General features: G+C 44.7%; 1 long non-coding RNA gene across 1 annotated transcript; it reads right to left on the bottom strand.

Annotated features, from left to right (window-relative positions):
- Window positions 1-2266: 2266 nt before the first annotated feature.
- LOC138363461 (uncharacterized) lies at window positions 2267-12821 on the bottom strand. The gene is made up of 4 exons (XR_011228085.1): window positions 12105-12821; window positions 9614-9760; window positions 9138-9257; window positions 2267-2430 (listed from the first exon to the last, which is right to left on the bottom strand). It is a non-coding gene; the product is annotated as an uncharacterized lncRNA (long non-coding RNA).
- Window positions 12822-14876: the final 2055 nt, after the last annotated feature.

Below are 14876 nucleotides of genomic sequence, written 5' to 3'. Positions count from 1 at the left end.
TTTAATTGCAAACACAATGATACCAAAACGAATGACATAGCACGAGAATTAAGGTGAGAAAACTGAAACGAGTATACACATTTTACTGATTTTGTGCGCTCACGGGTAACTTTTGCAAACTTTAGGCTTTGCTGTTGGGAGTCACGCCAGGCTTTTGGACATTATATGCATATACACCTATAGGGAATTCTATTGCGAACACAATGATCCCAAAACGAATGACATAGCACAAGAATTTAGGTGAGAAAACAGAAACGAGTATACACATTTGGGTGTAGCCGCACACTCGCCCGCACGCCAGAGGCATGACCTCTAAATTGGTGGCGCGCATGCTGTAGGCTCAAAAGTGTTAACATCCTCCAAATTGTTTAGTATTTTAAAGGTTTTGATGAGATCTGCACTGTCAAGAGAATCTTCAAAACAAATCTAGATAGTTTCCTTCAAGAAGTGCCGGACCAACTGGGCTGTGGTGGATATGTGGGCCTGCAGGCCGCTCTAAGCAACAGCCAGTTGGACCAAGCTCTCACAAGTCAAGCCTGGCCTGAGGAGAAGAACTTCCAGAACCCCATCAAGCAGGTCATGCCTGGTTTGCTCCCGTTATTAAAAAAAAAGCAAGAACAGTTTTTGTTAATTGTACTCCTAGAGTACTGCTTCCAATACCGTGCCCTTACATTGTTCTGAAATCTGGAACATATTGAAGAAGTGACAAGTAGACTTCTAACATGGATGAAAAATTTTCTGACGAAAAAATGAGGGCAGTAATCAGAGGCAATGTAACAGAATGGAGTAATATCACGAGTGGAGTACCACAGGGTTCAGTTCTTGCACCGGTAATGTTCATTGCCTACATAAACGATTTACCAGATGAAATATAGAATTACTGTACATGAACATGATTGCTGATGATGCTCAGATAATAGTAAAGATAAGAAACACATGACTGGCATGCCCTTCAAGAAGACCTGAACAAAATAAATGTATGGAGCACGGCATGGCAAATGGATTTTAATGTGAATAAATGCCAAGTTATGGAATGTGGAATAGGAGAATATAAACCCCCACACAACATATAAATTATGTGGGAAATCGTTAAAGAATTCTAATAAAATAAGTGATTTAGGGATAATTCTAGACAGAAAACTATCACATGAGGACCACATAAAGAACATCATGTAAGGAGCCTATGCTACACTTTCTAATTTTAGAATTGCTTTTAAATACATGGATGGTGATATAATAAAGAAATTGTTCATGACTTTTGTTAGACCAAAGCTGGAATGTGCAGCAGTTATATGCCACTCATATCTTAAGCACATCAACAAACTGGAAAAGGTGCAAAGACATGCAATTAAATGGCTCCCAGAACTGAAGGACAAGAGCTATGGGAGAGGTTAGAGGCATTAAATATGCCAATACGTGTACTAGAAGATAGAAGAAAAAGAGGCAATATGATCACTACATACAAAATAGTAACGAGAATCGATAAAATTGATAGCTAAGAATTCCTGAGACCTAGAACTTCAAGAACAAGAGGTCATACTGTAGATTTAAACTAACTAAACAAAGCTGCCGAAGAAATATAAGAAAATTCACTTACGAAAACAGTGGCAGACAGTTGGAATAAGTTAGGCGAGAAGATGGTGGAGGCCAAAACCGTCAATAGTTTCAAAGTGTTATATGACAAAGAGTACCGGGAAAATGGGACATCACGAGCGTAGCTCTCATCCTGTAACTACACTTAGGTAATAACACTTAGGTAATTACTTGCTGTGGCTATCCTTTTTTGCTACCTGGCACTGGGGTTCTAGTAGTATGGCACAGTCCTGTGGGTTTCCTTTTCCTTGCAAGACATAGTTTCTTTAATAAGTTTTGTATGCAGGCTGTGGCCTCTGTTCTGGGACTTTACTTTTATGTTTTGTGTTTTGGGAAGGTACCCTCAGTCAGTACTAGCTGCTGACTAAGCAGTTGGAAGAAGTACTAAGCCTTCTGTTACCCTCCCTCTTGATTACTGGAGGCTAGGATCAGAAATTTAGAGCCTTTACGAGACGTATCCAACTTTTTACCTGATCCACATTAATTAAATTGTAGCTATCCACAATTAATATGAATAATGTATGTACCAAAATTTGAAGACAAAAAATTCATGCATAATTTAAAATGAATAAAAACAAATATAAAATGATTGACCATGAGTCACATAATTACAAGAGTGAATGAGAGCATCCTCATCCCTGCTTGTCCTATAACCTTCCTACAGCATCCCATACATGAAGGACTCACCTGGCTACCCCATGCATAACCTCCATTCTTGAGCTTAATGAGAGCACATTCCCCATGAATACTCTCAATTGAGGCATCAGTATCCTCAATGCTATCTTGAAGATCGTAGATAGTTGGGTTGCTTGCCAGCTCGTCTACATGACCAAGACACTGAAAAGATGATGTTAATTCATTAAAATTTATTTAGGAACAGCAAATACTATGCATTGCATTAAGTAATTACAAAGCCCAGTGCATGGAAAAGCATATATTTATGGGTTAGAAATTAATATTATCTCAATGAATAGCGCATAAATTACCCATAATGATTAATAAATGAATTTCTGTAGCAAAAAAACAATGCCAGCAATCATAATATTAAGTGGCATATTCAACATCAGTCTTCATTCTAAATTATATGAAAAAAAAAAATTGAGTGTAATGAAACTAAATTTTCTGGGTGAGCCCCGGAGGCTCCCAGGCACTATCGGGCTAATATGTGATGCATTAGACTGGGGCATTATTCAATGGAGTTCAGCCTACCAGTGACCATGAGCCAGAACCTGGCCCCCTCAGAGAGGTGCAGGGAACAATGGCCCTGGAAAACCCCCCTTGTGGTTGGGGGTTCTCCTTATCTGCCATTGACTGGGGTTAGGCACCCAGAAAGATAGGCATAACAAAACAAACCCCACATGGTAAAAAAATTCCAACTAAAAACCTAAAAGAGAGACAAAACTTCTGCCAATCCCAAAGAAACAAGCAACAAGCAAACAAGCAAATGTCACACTCCACCGCCACGTTGCTCGACCACGCAGCCCTCCCCTTCCCGAGAGCGAGAGGGGAAAGCCCCAGACTTCCCCGTGCAGGTTACCTAGCACTCCAGTTTGGAAGCTAAGCATCAAACAATGCAAAAAAAACTGAGGCTCACCAAGAAAATGACATTTCATTACATTCAAAGCTAGTTTTCTGACCATTTTCTGAACAAACCGACCACCAGGACTGAAAGAGCAGAAACCCCTGCGCTGGAGGAGAGCATGAAGCTCACCGACCTGACCCTCAGATGCCAATGCCAATAGAAACAGAGCCTTGGAAAAACAATCTTTAATCGAAGGGGCCACACAAACCGAGGAAAGGAAAGATAAGAGAACACCCTGTCCAAGGACCAGGACGGCTCAGGTGGCGCATGAGCAAGCCGGAGGTAAAACAAAGAAAAAGAAAGCTAACGGAATGAGGCAGAACATTAGTGGGCAGACATTAGTGCCCCAGAACATGGGGCAGCTGGAAACATTAGTGAAATACAATCCATGATATACAAGAGTGTTTCCCATGCCCTTTCACGACCCATAGCTTTGCTGTTCAATAAATCTCTAAAGTCATACCTTCCATGATATCCTTAAAAAAGAAAGTTCATATGTAGGCAATCTGGCAGACATAAATAATTACAGACCCATATCAAATCTTTCTATATTATAAAAAATATTTAATTATTTACAAACAGCTCTACTCTTATCTCGTAAAATTCAACATACAAAGTCCCTGACAGGTTTGTCTTCAGCTCCCAAAAAGAGTACCAATGATGCAATTGATAGTCTGCTTGACTTAATCTACTCAGCCCTTGACAAAAATGAGTTTCCAATTGGACTCTTCATTAATCTGAGACAGGCCTTTGATACTGTTAACCATAACTACCTCTTACTTAAACTTAAACTCCGCATGTCTGCGCATTTCCCCCTCCCCGAGAGGGGGTAGGGGGGGGCCTGCGATCCACACCCCCTGTTCCAAGGCTGGATATCAAAATACGCGAAAACCGCTGACCGGAGGGAGGGAGGGTTACCGGGGAGCTTCCGGGACTCACCCAGAAAATGGCGTTTCATTACATTCAACGCTGGTTTTCTGGGGGGAATCCCTACAGCTCCCCAGAGCTACTTCACCAAAGACTAAGGAAAAAAGGAGACTTACCTGGAAGGCGGTCAGTGCTCCACACCTAAACTCGAAGTCGAGACAGGCTGCAGCCGCTGACCCAAAGCGACACAGGCCCGACTAGGCCCAGGAACGTTCACAAGGTAGCGTGCAGCCAGGACCCTGCTCGACTGCCAAAAACTCTGTGCCCAAATGTCAGCCTAGGACATGTTCTCAAAAACGGAAGCAAGAGCAGTGAACTTACAAACGTCATGGGCACAGGGATAGACCGCAGGCTGGCTAGACTTAATAACCCTGCGGATGACCTGAGAGACCCATACCCGGCAACAGGGAAGAAGGGAAACTGAATCAACCCAAAGTGCGTCTCCGGACACAAGAAGCCGTGGCGTGCAAATAATGGAGGAGGGCTGCAACCGGACACAAAACATGATGCACCCCCGGCCTGACCAACCAAGCATCAACAACCTAAGAACCCTTCCAGAAAGCAGTCTCATTCTTTGCCAGAACAAAAAGAGACTGCACTGCAACTGCAGATAAACAAACCTATATCCACAACCGATAGAGCAGAAACCCCTGCACCAGTAGAGAGCATGAATCTCCCAGACCATATACCCCCTGAGGCCAATACCAAGAGGAAAAGAGCCTTCAAAAACAATCTTGAACCAAAGGGGCCACAACAAACCGAGGAGAAGAGAGGTAAGAGAGCACTCTGTCCAAAGACCAGGACGGCTCAAGTGGCCGGAGGTGAAACAACGCCTAGACAGCTTACGAAACGGCACAGAAGTAACATCTATACCGAAAGCAAGCTGAAGCGGCTCCACCAGTGCTGCATGATACAAAGTGACAGTATTCGGCATAAGATGACGATCCTGGAACAACCACAAGAGAAAGGACAACACCACCCAAACCGAAAGTGAAGTACAACGACAAAGAGACAAAAACAAATGGAAGGACCGCCAGGAAACTTCATACTGCCACCGAGACGAAGCCCGCAGGTAGGACACCATAAACAAAGCCACCTGGTCACCATATAACTGGTGATAAACTCGAGTCAAAAATACCAAACACGAAGACTCGAGGAGAAGAGTGAACCAGGCCAATTTCCTGAAAGAGGCGGAGCCACGGAAAAACCTCCGGGTTCAGACACCAGGCAAGCATCGCCTGACACCACGGTTGGGCCGGCCACCATAGGGCCAAAAGGACAACTCGCCCCCTGGTAAGTCTCCAAGCAAGCCAAGACCTGGAGCAACAGCTGAACCGGAGGAAAGAAGTACAGGAACCCCCACCCTGACCAGTCCTGCCGAAAGGCGTCGATCCCGACAGCCTCCCGGTTGGGGAAGGGCTCCACATATACCGGAAGACGCCTCGACCACGCTGACACGAAGAGGTCCACCTCCGAGCGCCCAAACGTCTGGCAGAGCCAACTGAATGAGTCGGCGTTGACCATCCATTCCATGGACAGGGGAACGAACCAGGACAGGCTGTCCGCCAGGACATTGGACACCCATCAGACAAGAACCGGCAGAAGAGCCAAACCCCAAGAACTCGGAAGACGAGTCACCCAAAGCAACCAACCCCAAAGAGCCAAGGACCGCATCGAACCCCCTAAGTTCAGGCAAAAACCACTGGGGAGCAGTCCGAATGGAGCTAGACCGTTGATCCCCAAGCGACTTAAACCCTCCGAAGCACAAACCACACCACCGCGAACTCCCGCACCATGCTGTGGGCCTAACAGAAGGATGGACCCCACCGCCCCTGGCCGGTCTGGTAAGCACTGGTTACAAAGCCCCAGCCGAGAGACGACTCGTCCGTGAACACATCGAGCGAGGGCTCGGGTAGGCGCCAAGGAACTGAACCCCGAAAAATCCAAAGAGGAAATCGGCAATGCAGCAGCCAACGTAAGGCCACCGGCAGTTGAACTCAGCGATCGCAAGAGAGGCAGAAGGGACGTTCCCGAAGGAACTAGAACAGTCGATGAAGCCAAACCCGACCCGGCGGGTAGACCATCATCGCAGAGTACAGACTCCTGCACAGATCCTCAAACAACCACCGGGTGACCCGGAAGCCCCCCAGAAACCAGCGCATGCGGGACTGCAGCCGAAGGAGAGACTCCGGAGGAAGAGACAAGAAAGCGATCCGAGAGTCCCACACAAGATCCAGCCAGGTCCGAACCTGGGAGAGAACTAGATGGGACTTCCGCCAGTTCACCAGGAACCCGAACCCGGCTAGCTGGGAAAGCACCACGCCCCTGGCAAGCAGACACGCAAATCGACTGGGAGCCCAAATCAGCCAGTCGTCGAGGTATGCCAACACCCGAACACCGAACAGACGTAGACGGGCCACAACAACCCGGGCAAAACGTGTGAACATGCGAGGCGTCAGGTTCAACCCCAATGGGAGACAACGAAAGCGGTAACACTGATGTCCCACAACAAAACCAAGCCAGTCCCTGAACCTCGGATGAATATGGACGTGCAAATACACGTCCTCGAGGTCTAGGGACACCATCCAAGAGCCCAGCTTCAAAAGAAGCCGGACCTGGGATAGAGTGGTCATCCGAAAGGAGGAACAAAAAACCCAGGGGTTCAGATGGGACAAGTCCAGAATGAACCGCAGGTCCAGACAGTCCCGTTTCGGAACTGGAAACAGGCGGGAAACCCACCTGAGGGACGTCGTCGCTTCGACCACGCCTAAGCATACCAACTCCAAGAGGGCGCAGGAGAAGAGGCCTGACCCGCGAGGCCCAAACCCCCCCACCTGAAGGAGAAGCCACCCAATGCCAACGAAGGCTGCGAGGAACGACCCGAAAAGCCCACGAATCGTGGGACCAAGCGTGAGAGAACAGAGCAAGCCTCCCCCCCCATCGCCTCGTCAATGGGGTGAACCGCAAAAGGGCCGATGCCCCTTACGAGAACCGACCTGCGCACAGAGCGAGCACTATGCTGACCAGACGCAGCTAGGACCGAAGGCTGCACCGGCTCCGAAACTGGCACCTGTGGCAGTTTCCTCGACGGGCGGAACCACGGGCCCTGGCACGATACGGGGTACAACAGAAGGTGTGCCAAGCATCCAGCGAAAACAAAGGGAAGTCTTCTAGCCAGGACGACTCCGGAACGTCATACCAAACCTAGTACGGAGACGAAGACCCAAACCTGAAGGAAGACGGATTCATCATAGAGGCATAATTCGGGTCGCGCAGGAGGCAAGCCACAATGGTCGCCCGCACCTCAGGCAGAGAGATACGGGAAGCCGAAAACCTTCAGAAGGAAGGAACCGAACCCAAATCCAAGTTGTACGCAGAGGGGGGTAAAAGAAAATCCCACTCCTTGTAACAGCAAGCCCCGCTCAAAGGGTCGGAAAACCCAGGCGGGGTCCAATGGGGCCCAAGGCCCCCAAGTCAGCTCCTCCCCAATGCTGGGAACCTCCACGTCAGGCCCCGGGGCCGAGTTGTCCTCCAAAGCCCCAGCCTCACAAGAAAAAGCCAGGGGCAGCAGAAATAGCAGGAAGAGGATGGGCCCACTGATCAGACCCCAGAGCTATGGCAGGAGGAACCGACTCTAATGCCTCCGCAGCCACCCCGGAAGGGGCAACCCCAGAAGTTGCCCGAGTCTCAGAAACCTCTAAACCCTACCCTGACCCTAAAGCCCTCAGACGCTTGGGGTGGGGGGTGGGGGCAAATGAACCACAGCAGGGAAAAGAACAAGAGGGTGCAGAGAGAACCAAGGCCGAAGTGACCAAAACCCCCAAGTCCGGGTCCCAATAAACAAAACGGGGCAGCTTCAGGGTATCCAGGGAAGCAACCAATGGACAGCGTACCTAGAGGGAACAGAGCCGGCCGCTGTTATGGGTGAAAACTAGCTGCTCAGTACCCCGCGTCCCTATCAGTGCAAAAAAACTACCACTTACCCCAAGGCAAACAAGGGAGAATCCCCCAAATACTCGGGGCGGTCAATCGCCATGCAGCAAAAGACCAACAGAGGTAGACCCAAGGCGACTTGTGGAAGGGAACCCCAAGCCCCAAGGGCAGTACTTACAGGGCACTTAGTGAAGTTAGCCCTAAGCGCATGCAGCCCGAGTACCCTGGAAAACGTCTTCCAGCTCACCCTCACCACCACCAGCACCAGCAGCAGCAGCAGCAGGAGGAGGAAGAGGAACACTCCCTCCCCAGAGCCAAACAAAGGCTACGAAACCCCAGCTGACCTCAAGGGTGGGGTAAATGCCGAGCAGCAGGAACCCCAACGGGAATGTAAGCCCAAAGATTCTAGGTAAGGCAGTCCTAGAACCAAAGGGTAGTACTTACAGGACACTTAGGGACGGCAGACCTAAGCTCATGCAGTCCCAGTACACTGTTACTTCTGGCCACTGCACCACAAACAGCAGGAAAACACCACAGGAGCACTAAATCCCGCAAGAAACTGAGGCAAGAGTTCACAGCCGCCCCAGAGTGCTTCAGCCTAAGAACTGAGGTGTGAGTAGCCAGAACGATGGTCTGGGGCTTTCCCCCCTTTGGGGAGGGGAGGGAGGGCTGTGCGGACAAGAGGTACGGCAGCATAGAATGACATTTGCTTGTTTCCTTTGTTTTCTTTAGGGGAACTCTGTTTCTCTGTTTGGTCTTGGGTTTTTTGCAATTTCCTACCATGTGGGGATTGTTTTGAGATGCCTACCTTTCTGGATGCCTAACCCCAGTTGATGGCAGATGGAATACCCCCAAATACAAAGGGGGGGGGGGTTCCTAGGGGCCATTGCTCCCTGCACCTCTCTGAGGGGACCATGGTTAGTGATCCCCAGTAGGCAGAAATCCATTGACTGAACCCATAGACTAATATAGCATATATCAGTCCGATAACTCCAGGGAGCCGAAGGGGCTCCCCACAGAAATTATATTAATGATTAATAGAATTAACAAATCAAAGGCTGGCACTTATATCTTTTAAGTGTAATTCTAAAGCACAACTCACCTTTCGGCAGAGTCTTCCAGAAGAAGCATCATCAAGAGATGCCAGTTCCTCGTCAAATGTTCGTACTGTTATTTCCTTTTCACGCAACACAGCCAACTGGTCTAGCAGGACATTATTCTCCTTAAAAGAATTAAAATAATAATGAATTTTTATTTAATTCCTGATAAGAGTTTTCACATGCTTGAATTAAACATGCTTTTGAGAAGAATTAATATTTTCTATCTTGTGCTTTATGGGCAAAATAGAAAAATGTGATTAACTTTGAATAAAGAGAATTTAAATATGCAGCAGAAAATGCCAAACAAAAATATCACTACAGATTGGAAACTAAACTTGAAAAAATTTAATAACTTATTTTCAAACATATATATAATATCACAAACAAAATAGTCTACCAAACTATTAATCCAAAGCATCTCACTCAACTCTTAACTTTACTAATTAGAAATATTTTCTTAAAAGAAGAGTAATCATACCTGGGTTGTGCATGCTAGTTGAATCTCCAGCTCTTCTCTCTTTCGAACTTCAGAACCTAGTTCATTCTGGGTTGCCTTCAGCCTCTCCTGTAGCTCCTCAATCCTATTACGAGCTTCATTATCCTCAGGCACTCGGTCTTCCGAGTTCTAAATAATCAAATTTTAAATCAATTTTCTACGCGTGCAAAATTGGACTGAAATGTTACTAATATTAATAATAATTAAAAATATATGCTTATAATACCTTTTCTTAATTTCACCGTTTAAATCTTGATTTTACCTCATAGGAAAGTAATGAGATATATTTGTACTGAAATAGTAAATTAGGAATACAGTACAAGTATAATGCAATAAGACTGCCTACAAAGTTTCCTTTAGAGTAAAATTTATTCTCTTGTTCATGAATTGTTTCCTAGTGTTAGGGAGAGGAAGGCTGCTCATTATTTAATTGCAGGATAACTCACTCGCTCACTTGCTATCTCACTCGCTCGCACACTATCCCTCGCTTTCTCGCTTACTATCTCTCACTCACTCCCTCGCTCGCTCACTATCTCTCACTCTCTCGCTCGCTCACTTACTATCTCTCACTCCCTCGCTATCTCTCTCTCACTCACTCACGATCTCTCGCTCACTATCTTTCACTCCCTCTCGCTCGCTATCTCTCACTCCCTCGTTTGCTCTATCTCTCACTCGCTCACTATCACTCACTATCTCTCACTCGCTCACTATCTCTCTCTCACTATCTCTCGCTCGCTCACTATCTCTCTCTCGCTCATTATCTCTATCTCTCACTCCCTCTCGCTCGCTATCTCTCACTCCCTCGTTTGCTCTATCTCTCACTCGCTCACTATCACTCACTATCTCTCACTCGCTCACTATCTCTCTCTCACTATCTCTCGCTCGCTCACTATCTCTCTCTCGCTCATTATCTCTATCTCTCACTCCCTCTCGCTCGCTATCTCTCACTCCCTCGTTTGCTCTATCTCTCACTCGCTCACTATCACTCACTATCTCTCACTCGCTCACTATCTCTCTCTCACTATCTCTCACTCCCTCGCTATCTCTCTCTCTCTCGCTCACTATCTCTCGCTCACTATCTCTCACTCACTATCTCTCACTCCCTCGTTTGCACTCTCTCTCTCTCACTCGCTCACTATCTCTCGCTCGCTCACTATCTCTCTCTCGCTCACTATCTCTCTCTATCTCACTATCTCTCTCTCGCTCACTATCTCTCTCTCGCTCACTCTCTCTCTCTCTCGCTCACTCTCTCTCTCGCTCGCTCACTCTCTCTCTCGCTCACTCTCTCTCTCTCTCTCTCTTCTCTCTCGCTCACTCTCTCTCTCTCTCTCGCTCACTCTCTCTCTCACTCTCTCTCTCTCGCTCACTCTCTCTCTCTCTCGCTCACTCTCTCTCGCTCACTCTCTCTCTCTCTCGCTCACTCTCTCTCTCTCTCGCTCACTCTCTCTCTCTCTCGCTCACTCTCTCTCTCTCTCGCTCACTCTCTCTCTCTCTCGCTCACTCTCTCTCTCGCTCACTCTCTCTCTCGCTCACTCTCTCTCTCGCTCACTCTCTCTCTCTCTCGCTCACTCTCTCTCTCGCTCACTCTCTCTCTCTCGCTCACTATCTCTCTCTCTCGCTCACTATCTCTCTCTCTCGCTCACTATCTCTCTCTCTCGCTCACTATCTCTCTCTCTCGCTCACTATCTCTCTCTCTCGCTCACTATCTCTCTCTCGCTCACTATCTCTCTCTCGCTCACTATCTCTCTCTCGCTCACTATCTCTCTCTCGCTCACTATCTCTCTCTCGCTCACTATCTCTCTCTCGCTCACTATCTCTCTCTCGCTCACTATCTCTCTCTCGCTCACTATCTCTCGCTCACTATCTCTCTCTCGCTCACTATCTCTCTCTCTCTCCCCTCTCTCTTTCTCCCTAGCCAAAGACTGACCTGCTACACCAAGAAATATGAAGCGGTCCTCCAACAAAATTCACAGCTTGTAAAAAATAAAAAAAATAAATAAAAAATATATATATACAAATGATACCACTTGCAGGAAAACATTGGTCAAGCTGGTGAAAACGTGCCATCCAGTATTGGCTTGTGATGATGAGGATGACAGATAAGTAATGTGTTTTGGTTTCAAAAGTAATAAAATAAATTTATGAAAAGCAATTATGGAAGGTTCTGGCAAACACCATACATATTAAATTTTATAAACCCTCCAAAATGATGAATAAAATCACAAGCTAGTACCTTACATGAACATTCCCTTACACAGAAAAAAAGTTTAAAAACAATTACGTGAAAGCTACTTCATTTTTCATCACTAACAAAAGAGAGAGTTCAGTATAGTACTATTTCAGGAAATTATATAGCAAATTTGAGCGCTACTATATAAAGGCTGGAATTTGTAACTATTTGGAATTTGCGTATAAAATAAAAAGGGGCAAGCAAAGGGCAAGTGGGATGCAGACTACTGAAGAAAGGTGTTACCTGGACATCAATATCGTGATCCTCCTCCTTACCGCAGATACCAGAGATAAGGGCAAGGTCTTGATATTAACATCAAACACTTTACAAACAAATGATTTCAGTTAGGGACAGACTCAAGCTGTCACTGGACATTTGGTACATTTTCTGTCTATAACCTACTGAAATAATTTTTGACATTTGACTATTTCATTGGAGACCAGAGCAGCCTATTAGGCATATTCTTAGTGGAAAGTCTAAGACATAAGTACTGTATGTAGCTAATCAACTTAGTGACCAAGGCATTTCCTCCTCATCTTTGGGAAAATTATAAAGACATTTTCAATGCATCAGGTCTTCAATGCAAAATAAACATGCATACTGACATTTTACACAAATGTAAAATTAGCACATTGGCCTTACGTTAGCCATGAAAAATGCATATACTGTACTGCACATACAATACAGTATTCAAGTTTTCCTCATCCCACTTTTACGTTACACTACAAAACCGTATGCATAAACAAACCACACATCCTTCAAAGGGCACTAGTTGAAGTGTTTATTGAATTATTTTTAATAAAATTGTATCTGGGAATGCCCTACTAAAAAGAATTTCTTCAAAACTGATTTTCTAGAACTGAAGGCCTATCATACACCATACACAAATAGTTGGTGTTTAATTCACACTCATATACAACAGACTAATTATGATCCAGCCGTAAGCATGTGTACTGAACCCTCTATTCAAGATATATATACAGTACACTAATAACTTTGGTTTGTGTTACAGGCAATAATTGAACTAATGTAATGTAAATCACAAAACTTTCTTTAAATGGTATACAAAATACTGAATGTTAAAAAAAGGAAATCCATTTCAACATCTGATAGAACTTTACATAGTTAAAACAGGAACAACCAGCCGATGCTTTTCACAACACTTGTACAGACAGAGCATGCAATGTTAAGGGATAGAATGACATTATTATGTCAGTCTCACAAAATATGCATAGAACTTTAAGATTTAAAATGTGTTTTTTTTTAATTAATTTGCCATTAAATACAACAGTACAGTACTACTAAGCTTTAAATAGCTTAGTAAATCAATTAAAACTATAGATCTTATTACAAAATACAGTAGATTGTATTTTGTCATGGTGCATGCTCTAATAGTTCAAGCTCCATTTTTCTATTGAATGAGGACATTATTGTTGAAACATTAGATGATATTAAAAAAAGTATCTTGTCCCTGTGGAGAACGGTTTGGGATCACTGGAATGAATGACAATTGACCTAACTGTACTTGGGTATTACCCTAATTATGAACATATACAAAGGTAGGGAGACAATGGTGAAACTAAACATTAACAGATATATAAGCAAAACACACACACAATAATAATAAATAAAATAGCTGAAAAATGTGATAACTGACTATAGAAATAATAGTTGCAAAAAGATAAACTTTGTGTGATGGGTTAACTTAGAGTGATGGGTTTACATCACTTTACGGGTGATGGGTTTACAGTCTCCGTGGTGTAGTGGTAAGACACTCGCCTGGCGTTCCGCGAGCGCTATGTCATGGGTTCGTATCCTGGCCGGGGAGGATTTACTGGGCGCAATTCCTTAACTGTAGCCTCTGTTTAACGCAACAGTAAACTGTGTACTTGGATGAAAAAACGATTCTTCGCGGCAGGGGATCGTATTCCAGGGACCATAGGATTAAGGACTTGCCCGAAACGCTACGCGTACTAGTGGCTCTACAAGAATGTAACAACTCTTGTATATATCTCAACAAAAAACTCCCATGTACAAGTGGACAACACAAAGCTACAAGATGACTAACACTAATAGTCTATAATTAGTAAACCTACATGGTCATTGATATTGAATGATTTATGACAGCAAATAATTATTAACAGAGGAAGACTAACACAAGCTCAATTATAGATTATATTCAATGAATTATTTGAGGGGTCTCGGTAGCATAGTGGGGTTCGTTCTCGACTCTCAATCAGGAATCCTGGGTTTGAATCCCTGGAGGACAGAAATGGTTGGGCATGTTTCCTTTTATTTAATGCCTGTCTTCACCTAGCAGTAAATAGGTGACCAGAAGTTAGTCAACTGTTGTGGAGTTACTTCCTGGGAAGGGTCAGTAGTTTGACCTTTGGGGGGGGGGGGTAAATACCTCACTATAAGCCTAACATACATATACACAGGCTGCCTATCCCTGACAAAAGGAATTATTATCTTCAACATATTAACATACTGGATAATACAACGAAGAAAATACAAGTTTTTCAGTATATAAAAATATTAGATGCAAATTGCCTTTATTATGAAAATCCACAGGGGCCGTGACGAGGACTCGAACCTATGCACTGGGTATTCCCAGAAATTTCCTCATTGATATATCATAATAATGTGATTTCTCTGTGTATTGCCTTTATAAATAATAAAGTACCAAGAAAGCAGAACAAAATCTAGTTCAAAATTACAAGGCAACATCACTACTTTTGAAGTACTGTACTATAATACAGGGAAAGATAAAATATTTCTTAAAATTGCAGAAATAATCTAAAAGTGCATGCTCTTCTCACTAGTTGGTAGAAATTAAAAAATAAATCTTTTAATTATGACATTGAGTGCTTTGTGTGTACGAGTATCTCAACCTGCCATCCAAGAATGATAGTATATATGTATAAATTGCTATCCACACTTCCGTGGAAATAAACATTCTATTCACCTGGGCTGAATGGGTCATGAACCATGACCCATTCATGGACCCCAAGT

This window comes from Procambarus clarkii, chromosome 11 (genome assembly GCF_040958095.1).
Source record: "Procambarus clarkii isolate CNS0578487 chromosome 11, FALCON_Pclarkii_2.0, whole genome shotgun sequence".
Lineage (NCBI taxonomy): Eukaryota > Metazoa > Arthropoda > Malacostraca > Decapoda > Cambaridae > Procambarus > Procambarus clarkii.
Note: the sequence above shows the minus strand (reverse complement) of the source record. Positions and strands in the feature narration are given on the sequence as shown.